The sequence below is a fragment of the Rhinoraja longicauda genome, chromosome 13 (assembly GCF_053455715.1).
Source record: "Rhinoraja longicauda isolate Sanriku21f chromosome 13, sRhiLon1.1, whole genome shotgun sequence".
Lineage (NCBI taxonomy): Eukaryota > Metazoa > Chordata > Chondrichthyes > Rajiformes > Arhynchobatidae > Rhinoraja > Rhinoraja longicauda.
Genome location: NC_135965.1, coordinates 29,934,271 through 29,949,293, shown reverse-complemented (window position 1 = coordinate 29,949,293; position 15,023 = coordinate 29,934,271).

Below are 15,023 nucleotides of genomic sequence, written 5' to 3'. Positions count from 1 at the left end.
ATCACACTTCATTCAAGTTGGAAGGACAATACAACACAGGAACAAGTCCTTCAGCCCACATTGTCTGTGCCAAACATGGAACCTAATTAAATTAATACCTATGCCTGTACATGATCCATACCCTCCATTATGTGATCCATAATCCTTCATATCCATGTATCTATCCTATTTAAATGCCTTTTAAAGATCACTATTGCATCTTTTTCACCACAATTCCTATTAGTGCATTGTGGATACTGACCAGAAAGAATTTGACCCCTCCAAATCTCCTTTTAACTGTCCCCCACTACCTTAAACTTATGCCCTCTGGTGTTTGATTTTTCCACGCTAGAATAAACTCCTCTCATAACTCTACATACTTCTGATAGAACGTCACCCTCAACCTACAATGCTTTGGAGAAAACAATCCAAGTTGTCTAAATCTGGTAGCATTCTGGTAAACCTCCTGCACTCTCTCCAAAGCCTCCACATCCTTTCTGCAGAAGGCAAGCACACCAAATGTTTTCTCCAACATCCTATTCAGCTGAACTGCCGTTTTCAGGGATCCATGCACTGTCCATTGGCCTCGCTGTCGACTATACCATCAATTCTAGTGTCATCTGCAAATTTACTATCAATTTACGAACAAACTTTTACTACTATCATTTGGATAGGTACGTGGATAGGAAAGGTTTTGATCGATATCAGTCAAACAGGCAATTGGGACTAGTTTGGATGCTGACTAAATGCTTGTGGCAATACCTCTGTGATGCTGCACCTATCATGAGTTGATGGCACTGATCATCAGCACCCAAACACCAGAGGGCCTCCTCAACTTATTCTCAATGTCCTGTCAGGTTCCCATTTGTCATATCCTTTACCTTTGCCACACCATCTCTACAACTTAAAACTAACTTGTTTTCATTCTTTCCCAGTTGCCAGCATGATCTAGCACTTGAATGTGAACCAAATCTATGTATATTTAGGTGCTGTGTGTTTCAATAGACAATAGGTGCAGGAGTGGGCCATTCGGCCCTTCGAGCCAGCACCGCCATTCAATGTGATCATGGCTGATCATTCTCAATCAGTACCCCGTTCCTGCCTTCTCCCCATACCCCCTGACTCCGCTATCCTGAAGAGCTCTATCAAGCTCTCTCTTGAATGCATTCAGAGAATTGGCCACCACTGCCTTCTGAGGCAAAGAATTCCACAGATTTACAAGTATCTGAGTGAAAAAGTTTTTCCTCATCTCCATTCCAAATGGTCTACCCCTTAGTCTTATACTGTGGCCCCTGGTTCAGGACTCCCCCAACATTGGGATCATGTTTCCTGCCTCTAACGTGTCCAACCCCTTAATGATCTTATATTTTTCGATAAGATCCCCTCTCATCCTTCTAAATTCCAGTGTATACAAGCCTAGCTTCTCCAGTCGTTCAACATAGGACAGTCCCGCCATTCCGGGAATTAACCTAGTAAACCTACGCTGCACGCCCTCAATAGCAAGAATATCCTTCCTCAAATTTGGTGACCAAAACTGTACAAAGTACACCAGGTGAAGTCTCACTAGGGCCCTGTACAACTGCAGAAGGACCTCTTTGCTCCTCTACTCAACTCCGCTTGTTATGAAGGCCAACATTCCATTGGCTTTCTTCACTGCCTGTTGTAACTGCATGCTTCCTTTCAGTGACTGATGCACTAGGACACCCAGATCTCGTTGTATGTCCCCTTTTCCTAGCTTGACACCATTCAGATAATAATCTGCCTTCCTATTCTTACCACTAAAGTGGATAACCTCACACTTACCCACATTAAACTGCATCTGCCATGCATCCGTCCACTCACACAACCTGTCCAAGTCACCCTGCAACCTCATAGCATCTTCCTCACAGTTCACACTACCACCCAGCTTTGTATCATCTGGAAATTTGCTAATGGTACTTTTAATCCCTTCATCCAAGTCATTAATGTATATTGTAAATAGCTGCGGTCCCAGCACCGAGCCTTGCGGTACCCCACTAGTCACTGCCTGCCATTCTGAAAGGGACCCATTTATCCCCACTCTTAGCTTTCTGTCTGCCAACCAATTTTCTATCCATGTCAGTACCCTACCCCCAATACCATGTGCTCTAATTTTGCCCACTATGCTCCTATGCGAGACCTTGTCGAAGGCTTTCTGAAAGTCGAGGTACACCACATCCACTGGCTCTCCCTTGTCAATTTTCCTAGTTACATCCTCAAAAAATTCCAGAAGATTAGTCAAGCATGATTTCCCCTTCATAAATCCATGCTGACTCAGTACGATCCTGTTACTGCTATCCAAATGCTCCGCAATTTCGTTTTTATAATTGACTCCAGCATCCTCCCCACCACCGATGTCAGGCTAACTGGTCTATAATTTCCCATTTTCTCTCTCCCTCCTTTCTTAAAAAGTGGGATAACATTAGCTACCCTCAAATCCACAGGAACTGATCCTGAATCTATAGAACATTGGAAAATGATCACCAATGCATCCACAATTTCTAGAGCCACCTCCTTAAGGAGGTGCTATTGAGGGCGTGCAGCGTAGGTTCACTAGGTTAATTCCCGGAATGGCGGGACTGTCGTATGTTGAAAGGCTGGAGCAATTAGGCTTGTATACACTGGAATTTAGAAGGATGAGGGGGGATCTTATTGAAACATATAAGATAATTAGGGGATTGGACACATTAGAGGCAGGAAACATGTTCCCAATGTTGGGGGAGTCCAGAACAAGGGGCCACAGTTTAAGAATAAGGGCTAGGCCATTTAGAACGGAGATGAGGAAGAACTTTTTCAGTCAGAGAGTGGTGAAGGTGTGGAATTCTCTGCCTCAGAAGGCAGTGGAGGCCAGTTCGTTGGATGCTTTCAAGAGAGAGCTGGATAGAGCTCTTAAGGATAGCGGAGTGAGGGGGTATGGGGAGAAGGCAGGAACGGGGTACTGATTGAGAGTGATCAGCCATGATCGCATTGAATGGCGGTGCTGGCTCGAAGGGCTGAATGGCCTACTCCTGCACCTATTGTCTATTGTCTATTGACCCTGGGATGCAGACCATCAGGCCCTGGGGATTTATCAGCCTTCAGTCCCATCAGTCTACCCAACACCATTTCCTGCCTAATGTGAATCTCCTTCAGTTCCTCCAGTACCCTAGGATCTCTGGCCACTAGAACATCTGGAGATTGTTTGTATCTTCCTTAGTGAAGACAGATCCAAAGTACCGGTTCAACTCGTCTGCCATTTCCTTGTTCCCCATAATAAATTCCCCTGCTTCTGTCTTCAAGGGACCCACATTTGCCTTGACTATTTTTTTCTTCACGTACCTAAAAAAGCTTTTACAATCCTCCTTTATATTATTGGCTAGTTTATCCTCGTACCTCATCTTTTCTCCCCGTATTGCCTTTTTAGTTATCTTCTATTGCTCTTTAAAAGAGTCCCAATCCTCTGGCTTCCCACTCTTCTTTGCTATGTTATACTTCTTCTCTTTTATTTTTATGCTGTCCTTGACTTCCCTTGTCAGCCACGGGTGCCTCTTACTCCCCTTAGAATCTTTCCTCCACTTTGGAATAAATTGATCCTTCAACTTCTGCATTATTCCCAGGAATACCTGCCATTGCTGTTCCACCGTCTTCCCTGCTAGGGCCTCCTTCCAGTCAAATCTGGCCAGCTCCTGCCTCATGCCTCTGTAATCACCTTTGCTCTACTGTAATAATGACACTTCCAATTTTCCCTTCTCCCTCTCAATTTCCGATTTTCCTTTCTCCCTCTCAGTTTCCAGCGTTTTCTTTTGTTATTTCAGACTTGCAACATCTGCAGCTTTTGTTTTTCGTTCGTTTTTATGCCATATCTGATTATTCCCTTTTCATGATTATTCCAACATTGAATTGTTTCTGTTTCCTGCAAATCATATCCTTTTATCATTCTATCCTCAGCCTTTGTTTCTTACTTGTAGCTAACCTTTCCAGTGGCATCAGGAAAGCCAAACAACACTACACCCGGCGCATCACAGCCCACTTCAGTGACAGCAGAGACACACGGAGCCTGTGGAAGGGTATTAGGACTATCACGGACTACAAACCCTTACCACAGACCTGTGACAGTGACACCTCTCTCTTGAACGACCTCAACGGCTTCTTCGCACGCTTTGAAGCTCAGAGCAACACACCTGCGCAGAAAACAACTCCTCCCCCCAACGACCAGGCTATTTGTCTGTCTCCAGGCAGTGTGAGGAGCACACTGTTAAGGATTAACACCCGGAAAGCTTCTGGACCTGACAACATTCCTGGTCGTGTGCTAAAAGACTGCGCAGCTGAGCTCACAGATGTCCTCACAGACATCTTCAACATCTCCCTGAGCCAGGCTGTTGTTCCCTTGTGCTTCAAAGAAACCACCATCATACCTGTGCCCAAGAAGTCTTCTCCATCCTGCTTCAACGACTACCGCCCTGTAGCGCTGACTTCAACCATCATGAAGTGCTTCGAGAGGCTGGTCATGAAGCAGATCAGATCCAACCTCCCCCCCTCCCTGGACCCGTTTCAGTTTGCATATCGAGCTAAGCGGTCCACTGAGGATGCCATCTCCTCTGCTCTACACCCAGCCCTCACCCACTTGGACACTAAAAACTCATATGTTAGGATGCTGTTCATAGACTTTAGCTCAGCATTTAACACCATCATCCCCCAGCAGCTGGTTTGTAAACTAACAAATCTGGGCCTCAGCCCCCTTCTCTGCAACTGGCTGCTGGACTTCCTCACTGCCAGACCCCAGTCCGTACGGGTCGGCAGCAACACATCGGACACCATCACGCTGAGTACGGGTGCCCCACAAGGATGTGTGCTAAGCCCCCTGCTCTTCACCTTGCTGACCCACGACTGCACACCCACCTACAGCTCCAACCACTTCGTCAAGTTTGCGGATGACACAACAGTGGTGGGTCTCATCAGCAACAACGACGAGACCCACTACAGGAAGGAGGTGGACCAGCTGGCCGCGTGGTGCACAGACAACAATCTCTTCCTGAATGTGGAGAAAACAAAGGAGATTGTTGTCGACTTCAGGAGAACGCACACCCAACACCCCCACCCACTGACCATCAATGGTGCTGCTGTGGAGCAGGTGAGCAGCACCAAATTTCTGGGGGTGAACATCACCGAGGATCTCTCCTGGAGCAACAACATCACGTCCATCGCCAAGAAAGCCCAGCAGCGCCTCTACTTCCTCCGCAAACTGAAGAGAGCGGGAGCCCCCACACCCATCATGTACACTTTTTACCGAGGTGCCATCGAGAGCATCCTCAGCAGCTGCATCACTGTGTGGTTCGGCAGTTGCACAGCCTCCAGCCGCAAGACCCTGCAGCGCATAGTGAACACTGCTGAGAGGATCACTGGCGCCTCACTCCCAACACTCCTGGTCCTTTACACCACCCGCCTCACCCGCAAAGCATTGAGCATTGTGGGTGACCCCTCCCACCCCTCCATCAGCCTCTTCACCCTCCTGCCTTCAGGGAGAAGGTTTCGCAGCCTGAGGTCAAGCACCACCCGACTAAAGAACAGTTTTTTCCACCAGGCTGTCAGGATGCTGAACTCTCTCCCCTCCCTTCCTCCTCTCTCCCCTGCCCCTATGGGACCTGGACTTTAACACCCCACACACACGCACATCCAGCACCAGACACTTTTTTAAAAAAAATTTGAAGTGACTATATTTTATATTTTATGTTTTATGTTGATTGTTGTTTGCTGTGCCTTTTGTTTTATGCACTTTGTTCCTCGGGATTGTGGGAAACGGTATTTCGATTTTCTGTCTGTGTGAACTGGCTGAGGATTGACAATAAAATTGACTTTGACTTTGACTGAAATAAGAAAGGGATGATCACCTTGTTGGAAGTGTACTACAGGACCCCAAATAGTCAACGGGGATAAAATGAACAAATATGCTTGGAGATTTCAGGAAGCTGCAGGACTAACAAGGTTGTCTTCGTAGGGGATTTTAATTTTCCCAAATTGACATGGATTGTCACAGTGCAAAATGTTTAGAGTGGGCAGAATTTGTCAAATATATTCAGGAAGGTTTCCTCAGACAATAAGCAGAGGGCCCTTCTTGGGAGAGGAAAGCACTTGATCTGGAGTTAGGAAATTGGGAGGGGCAAGCGGATGAAGTGTTCACGCATGAGCCATTTGGGACCAGCGACTACTGTTCTATTAGGTTTAAGATAGTTATGGAGAAAACCAGTGCGAGCCCAAGAGTTAAATTCTAAATCGGGGCAAGGCAAACTTTAAAGGAATAGATAGGAACTCACTTAACTTGATTGGAGCAGGTCGTTTGAAGGGAAAAGAATGTCTGGAAAGTGGGATGTTTTTAAAAGTATGCTGACAAGAGTTCAGGGCCTGCAAGTTCCTGCTTGAGGAAAGGGCAAAGTAGGTGGGCTAAGGAAGCTTGAATGAAGAGAGAAATTGAGGCCTTGGTCAAGAATAAGGAGGCATGGGGCAGGAAAAGTCAGCTGGGATCAAGTGTATCTCCAGAGGTGTTTCAGGAACTGAGGAGCACGCTAAAAAAAGGAAATGAGAGCAAAAAGGGAACAGGAGATAATATTAAAGATAATCCAAACAGCTTTTATGAGTACATTAAGGGAAAAAGCATGACCAGAGAACGAACTGGGGCCCTCAGGAATCAAAGCAGTCAACTCTGTGTGAGACACAAGAGATGAGTAAGATCAGCAATGAGTATTTCTCCCCTGTGGCACATTGCTGTTTGTCTGCCATGTCAGTGATTTGGATGAGAACATACAAGGCGTGATTAGTAAGTTTGTAGATGACAATAAAGAGGGTGGTATTGTAGATAATGAAGATGGTTGTCGAAAATTGCAGCAGAATCTTGACCGGTTGGACAGGTGGGCTGAGGAATGGTTTAGCATTAGTGGGACTAGTAAAGATGGTGCATGTTGGTTAGCGTGATCAAGTTGGGCGGACGTGCCCGTTTCCACGCTGTATTACTCTATGATTACTTCTTTGAACTCATGATGCCTGATTATTCAAAAATGAAAAAAACGCAGATGTCATAAAGCCAAAATTTGATCAGAAAATCCTGGAGAACCTCAGCAAGTCCATTTGTTAGTTTTAGAGATACAACATTAAATCAGCCCTTTGGCCTACTGTGTCTGCACCAACCATCTATCACCTCTTCACTAGTTCTATGTTATCCCTCTTCCCACTTTCTGCATACTAGGGGCAATTTACAGAGGCCAATTGACCTACAAACCTGTACCTCTTGAGGAAACCGGAGCATCTGAATAAAACCCAAGCAGTTACAGGGAGAACTTACAAACTCTCCACAGACGCCATCCGAGGACAGGATCGAACCTGGGTCTCTGGCGCTCTAAGGCTGCAGCTCGAGAAACAATGTTAGTATTTCAGGTCAATCATCCTTCATCAGCATTTCCTATTTTCATTTTACTAATTTTGATGAAATGTTATTGATTGAAAATGTTGCTGCTTGTCCTATTAAAATTACTTCCAGCATTGCTTTTCATTGAAGGTTGACACAAAATGCTGGAGTAACTCAGCGGGACAGGCAGCACCTCTGGAGATCGGTAATGGGTGATGTTTCGCGTTGCGACGCTTCTTCAGGCAGTTTGTTTTTCATTTGATATATTTCTTTCTCATGATTGTCACATCAACGATTCAACCAGATTAAAATACGTCGTCTGAAGAAGGGTCTTGATCCGAAGCGTCACACGTTCCTTCTCTCCTGAGATGCTGCCTGTCCCATTGAGTTACTCCAGCATTTTGTGTCTGAGGTTGGCAACAACCATCTTTAATATATTTACTTTGTGGTTAAGATTGGAAAAATGTGTTTTATTCCTCATGTTACTGTCTACTTTTGATATCATCAACAGGAAACTGTTCTGTTGTAGGGACATACGGATTAGCGGGGGGGTCTCGAACCCTCCGTTGGGCTAACGGGTCACGTGGTGCGGGAGCGCGAGGTATAGTTGTGTCTGGCGCCAAACTGGGGAGATGAGATTAGATTATATTAGTAGTTAAGTAGTGTGTGTCCAAAGTAAGTGCGTTGCGCCTTGTCACGGTTTTTACCAAGAATAAAGTCTTTTGATAATAACGCTCGTTTTGGACTCACTACACTGTAGAAAAATATATGTATGGCATGTATTGACATGCTCAAACGTGTTTCTGCAACCTGCTTTCAGTGTTTCTTGATATTAAGGAAATCAGGAACAAACATATAACAATTTTCCACGCTGAATTCCAGTCATAGTAACAACAAAGAAATGTGTCCCTTCATGTTGCTAAACAGCTTAGAATATTTTGATAAGTCTTTTGATAATAACGCTCGTTTTGGACTCACTACATTGGTGACCCGAACGTAAGATCTGAAGCGAACACGCAGAATGTCACAGGTGGGAGCGAGCGCGGGCGAGGTTCACCTACCGCCGTTCTGGGCCCATCAGCCGCACCTGTGGTTTGTACAGGCGGAATCACAGTACCATATTAAGAAGGTGGAGAGCGACCAGGAGACGTTCCACCACCTGGTGAGCTGTCTGCAGGCGGAGGTGGCTGCGCGGGTCAGTTAATATCTGACCAGTCCACCCCAAACGGAGCAGTACGTGGGGCTCAAGAGGCTCCTACTGAGGACTTTCGGCTGGAGCCAGAACCAGCGGGCTCTGAAGCTCCTCCATCTACCAGCGTTGGGGCAGCGGCTGCCGTCGGAGTTGATGACCGAGATGCTGACCTTGGTGGGCGACCATCAGCCGTGTATGGTTTTTGAAGCGGCATTTTGGGAGAAACTACCCCGGGACATCAGGCTAGTGTTGGCCGACGTCTCGTTTGAAGATCCGGTAGTGTTCGCCGAGAAAGCCGACGCGCTCGTCAGGGAGCGGCACACCCGAGACGACTCGGTTAATCGGGTCTCGAGGCCCAACGACAGTCGGGGGAGCAGCCGAGAGAGCGACGGAGCGGCCGCTATTTCGCAGTCAGCCAGCCAAGAAGGGGCTGCGGAACATGTTTATTGGTCGCGGGCACAAGCAACGCGGCTGGTGTTTCTTCCATCGGCGGTGGGGCGGTGAAGCCCGAAGCTGCAGAGCCCCGTGTGCGTTTCCGGGAAATGCCTCGGCCGATCGAATGTAGAGGCAGTTTCGATTGGCTGTAATTGCCGCCTCTACGCGACGGACCAAGGTACCGGGATCGTTTTTCTAGTGGATACGGGAGCGGTTGTGAGTATTGTGCCCCCCTACGACTGTGAAGTTCAAGCGGGGGGGGAAGGGGCCGCCCCTCATTGCGGTGAACGGCAGCCCCATCCGCACCTATGGTAAAAGGGCTATGACCCTGTCCTTCGAGTCCAGGACCTACCGTTGGGATTTCATCGTGGCGGATGTGGGCCAGGCCATTATGGGTGCGGATTTTCTATGGGCGTTTTCGTTGGTCGTAGACATCCGCGGTAGCGGCCTGCAGCCCTCGGCCGGCGTACGGCCCCGAAGTACGGGGCCTGCGGCCCCTCCAAGCGCCGCCCCATCCAGTTCAGCGATCCAGGCCATCACCACGGCCCCCGGTCAGTTCGATGCGGTCCTAGCGGATTTCCCGCAGCTCCTCGTTCAGCGGTTCGATGCACCTTCCGAGAAGCATGGGGTGGTGCATTTCATTCCGACCGAAGGGCCGCCGGTTTTTGCCCGGGCACGGCGCCTCCCACCCGACAAGCTGGCCATGGCTCGAGAGGAGTTCTTGAGCTTGGAGAGGCTGGGAATTGTGCGGCCTTCAAGTAGTCCGTGGGCCTCCCCTTTGCATATGGTTTCCAAAGCATCTGGGGTGTGGAGACCATGTGGGGATTTCCGACGACTTAACGCGGCAACACGGCCGGACCGCTACCCGATTCCGCACATACAGGACTTCTCAGCTAGCCTGGAGGGGGCTACAATTTTTTCAAAGATCGATTTAGTGTAGGGGTATCATCAGATCCCGGTCCACCCGCCGGACATCCCAAAGACGGCTACCATTACTCCGTTCGGGTTGTTTGAGTGGTTGCGCATGCCTTTCGGCCTTAAAAATGCAGCTCAGGCATTCCAGCGTCTCATGGACCGTGTGGGTCAAGGTTTGCCGTTCGTGTTTATTTACCTCGATGACATTTTGATTGCCAGCCGTTCGGTCCAGGAGCACTTAGTCCATCTCCGCACTATATTACAGAGGCTGCAGGACCACGGCCTGATTCTGCACCCGGCCAAATGCCAATTCGGCCTGTCGGTGGTAGATTTTTTGGGTCACCGGGTTACATCGGCCGGTGCCACTCCCTTGCCAGCTAAGGTGGAAGCGGTTCGCGCTATTCTACGCCCTACTACCATCAAGGGTTTGCACGAATTCGTGGGCATGGTGAACTTTTATCACCGGTTCGTGCCTGCAGCAGCTCGGGTCATGCGCCCCCTTTTTCAATGCCTCGCGGGTAACCCTGTTGAGTTGGCGTGGTCCGTAGCTGCAGAGACGGCATTTGTCACGGTCAAACAAGCCCTCGCCAACGCCACCATGCTGGTGCACCCGCGCTCCTCCGCCCCCACGGCGCTGACGGTGGACGCCTCAGACGTGGCGGTGGGTGGGGTTTTGGAGCAGCAGGTCGAAGGTCAATGGCAGCCCCTGGCGTTTTTCAGCCGGCAGTTCTCGCGAGCCGAGCTCAAATATAGTGCGTTTGATAGGGAACTCCTGGCCCTCTATTTAGCAGTCCGCCACTTCCGTTATTTTTTGGAAGGCCGTTCATTTGTGGCCTACACGGATCACAAACCTCTGACATTCGCTTTTGCTAAGGTTTCTGATCCGTGGTCGGCTCGCCAGCAGCGGCACCTCACCCTAATTTCGGAGTTTACCACCGATGTCCGTCATATTGCGGGTAGGCTTAATGCTGTTGCTGATGCCCTGTCCCAGCCGGCCATTCCCTCCGTGGCCATGGTAGGAGGACAGGTGGATTTCCAGGAGCTAGCGAAGGCTCAGCGCCTGGAAAAAACGGCCGGGGTGTACGCCTCCACAGCCTCGGGACTGCGTTTGGAGCAGGTGGCGTGTGGCCCCACAGGTACCAAGTTGTGGTGTGACGTTTCCCTTCCATGCCCTCGCCCGGTGGTTTTTGAGGCCATTCATGGCCTGGCATATCCGTCCATCAGGGCGACTTCGGCCATGGTGGCCGCCCGGTTTGTCTGGCACGGCCTGCGGAAGCAGGCGGCGGCCTGGGCACGGGCCTGTATTCCGTGCCAGACCTCCAAAGTTCATCGCCATGTCCAGCCCCCATACCAGAGATTCGATGTTCCCCCAGTCCGTTTTTTCCACATCCACGTGGATTTGGTGGGTCCATTGCCTTATTCCAGGGGTTATACTCATCTCCTGACGGTGGTGAATCGGTTTACACGTTGGCCGGAGGCGCTCCTATTGTCGGACACCTCGGCGGCCTCCTGTGCACGGGCCCTGGCGTTGCATTGGGTGGCCCGTTTCGGCGTCCCGGCTATCATCACCACAGATCGGGGAGCCCAGTTCACCTCCTCCCTCTGGGCCGCACTGGCACAGTTGTATGAGTCTCGTTTACAGCAGACCACCGCCTACCATCCCCAATCCAACGGGATGGTTGAGCGTTTCCATCGGCAGCTGAAGGCGTCCCTCTGCGCCCGACTGACCTGCCACGATTGGGCTGACCAGCTGCCTTGGGTCCTCCTCGGCATTCGTACGGCCCCAAAGGCCGAGCTAGGCACATCCTCGGCCGAGCTCGTCTACGGTTTGCCCCTGCGGGTGCCGGGTGACATTCTCCCTTCCGCCCCCGCCTTGCCGCCGCCCGTCACGTCGGTGTTGGGTTCCCTCCGGGCACGGGTGGGTTCTCTGGCTCCAGTTCCGACCTCCAGGCACAGAAGCACGGCAGTCCACGTCCCGTCGGACTTGCGGGACTGTGATTTCGTGTTCCTTCGGAAAGATTCCCACCGCCCCCCTCTTCGGCCGGTTTATCAGGGCCCGTTCCAGGTACTTAAAAGAGGGGCTGTCACTTTCACCTTGCAGGTGGGTAATCGCCAGGAGCTCGTTTCGGTATCCCGGCTCAAGCCGGCCCATTTGGACAAGGACCTCCCTGTGTCGGTGGCCCAGCCGCCGCGCAGGGGCCGGCCTATGGCCACCCTCCTGGTGCCGCCAGCGGCGCCTTGTTTTCCACCTCTCGGCCCCCTCTCGGGACATACGGATTAGCGGGGGGGTCTCGAACCCTCGGTTGGTCTAACGGGTCACGTGGTGCGGGAGCGCGAGGTATAGTTGTGTCTGGCGCCAAACTGGGGAGATGAGATTAGATTATATTAGTAGTTAAGTAGTGTGTGTCCAAAATAAGTGCGTTGCGCCTTGTCACGGTTTTTACCAAGAATAAAGTCTTTTGATAATAACGCTTGTTTTGGACTCACTACACTGTAGAAAAATATATGTATGGCATGTATTGACATGCTCAAACGTGTTTCTGCAACCTGCTTTCAGTGTTTCTTGATATTAAGGAAATCAGGAACAAACATATAACAATTTTCCACGCTGAATTCCAGTCATAGTAACAACAAAGAAATGTGTCCCTTCATGTTGCTAAACAGCTTAGAATATTTTGATTCTATTTAAATGTAATTGAGGGAGCTGTTTGCACCCACATCTGAGATACAAGATACTACGAAGCAAGAATCTCGAGCAAAAGCAAATTACTCGAGGAGCGCAAATCATTGTGCACTTTAGCACAAATGACATAGGTCGGAAAAGGGATGTGGTCCTGCAGAATGAATATAGGGAGTTAGGCAAAAGTTTAAAAAGTGTGACTTGTAGTAATCTCCAGATTACTTCCAGTGCACATGCTAGTGAGGGTAGGAATGGGATTGACCCCAGTTCTTCTATAGGATTCCAGATGATGTGTCAAACAAAACCAGTACAACTTATTCTTTATTAGCTTTTGAGTTACTTATGCGTGCATGCAATCCCTGACTTTTAATAACTTCTCATTTGATTTACTGTTCCAATTTATCACTTCTTTCACTAAATCACAAGAATGTTGCAAGACCTTCTATGTGTTTCCAGCATTTTCATTTGTCATTTCAGACTTGCAGCATCTGCTTATGTCTTCAACATTTTTATTTTAATTCATGTGTCACAGAAGTAACACTTCTGTGTTGATTCATATCTGCTTACCTATTTGCATTTTTCTTCTCTTTTTACATTGAGTTGTTCTTCTTTATGCCAGATCATGGTCTTTTATTTTTTCTGGTCAGGTTAATGATCCTTCATCAGCATTCTCTATTTACACGTTACCAGTTCCGACAAAATGTTATTGACTAAAAATGTTGCTGCCCGATCTATTAAAATTACTTCCAGCATTTTACTTTCATTTTGATATATTTCCTTCTCATGATGATCACATTACCTATCTGTTTTCCATCGAACCTCTCTTTATTACACACCCTTAAATGATCAAATCTCTAATTTTCACACCAATAAATGATAACTGAGGTTATGCAAACATCAACTGAAAATGCCAAATGCAAAACCTAATGACCTCAGACAATCTCACAAACTATCTTCACTGACTCTGCCAGTTTAAAACAGGTGTGTGACAAAGATCTTAATCATATTTACTTTAGAATTATATTGTAGTTTGGCTCTTATGTTGGGAAAATGTGTTTTATGTATCATGTTCTCGGTTTCTTTTGATATACTCCACTGGAGTGAGATCTATGGAAAAAACAGCAAGAATGGCATGTCTAGAAATCATCACTCTTACTTCTCCAACCTGTCTCCATCATCTTTCAAAATTTACAATTAATTACACTGTAACAGTGTTTCTCAATTTATGATATTAAGGAAATCAAGAACACTGAAATAACAATTTTATATGCTGAAAGCCAGTTATAGTAAAAACAAAAAGAAATGTATCACCTCATGTAGCTAAACCAGCAGGATATTGTGATTCTATTTTAAACTAATCAAGGGAGCAGTTTCCACCTACATCTGATCCTTGGCTGATATGCTGAAGGTTTTCCCTCAGTTGTAGCACCCTATTCTACCACAGTGCTTCTTTGCCAGGATACACTTGAATTGTCCCATATTTAATGCACAGTGCCTTGGTTTGATTTCTTTACCGATCCTACTTGATCTGGTCCAATGCCAATTAATATCCCATATGGTATCAGTATGATCGGACACATGTCACTGCAAACCTACACCTACAACCTGGATAGGACACTCCAGCTTCGCCTGCAGCGTCGACACAACACGGGGAGCAACAGTTACCGGTTATAAGTCATCGCTAGATTGGCGTATAGCGAGGCGCCGGGGTTGCTCCAGACAGTGGGAGGGTTTTACTGGACAGCTACCGCCCACCTCAAGCTGGGCAGCCCCCAGCCAATAAGGTGCTGTCCCGCCACGGTCTGCTATCCTCACTGGGTGCATGGGGATTAGGAACCATCCAAACAGCAGATCGCAACCAACAAAAGAACACATCAAAAGAAACCAGCTCTAAAACTGGGAACTTGGAATGTCCGGACAATGATGTTTTCACTCGTTGTGCCCACACCAAACTGCCCAAGGCAGGAAGACCTCTCTGGAAACCAAAAGGACATCAGCGATTCCAGGAAAGCAGCTGTCAAAAACAACGAGCTCAAGAGACTCAACGTAGACATAGCCACCCTTCAGGAAACAAGGCTAGCAGACTCGGGCTCACTGAAGGAGAAGGACTACACGTTTTACTGGCAGGGGAAGGATTCTGATGAGCCCAGAGAGCATGGAGTGGGCTTCGCAGTAAGGAACAGCCTGCTGAACACAGTGGAACCAGGCAGAAATGGCTCAGAGCAGCTCCTGACTCTCCGCCTCAACACCACCACAGGCCCAGTCACCCTTGGCAGCGTGTATGCCCCGACTGTCCTCCACATCAGACACAAAGGACGAGTTCTACGAGAACCTCCCATTCATCGTCGGCAGCATCCCCAGCATTCCTTGTTTTTTGGGTGACTTCAACGCTGGAGTGGGAGCAGACCACGAATTGTGGTCTTCCTGCC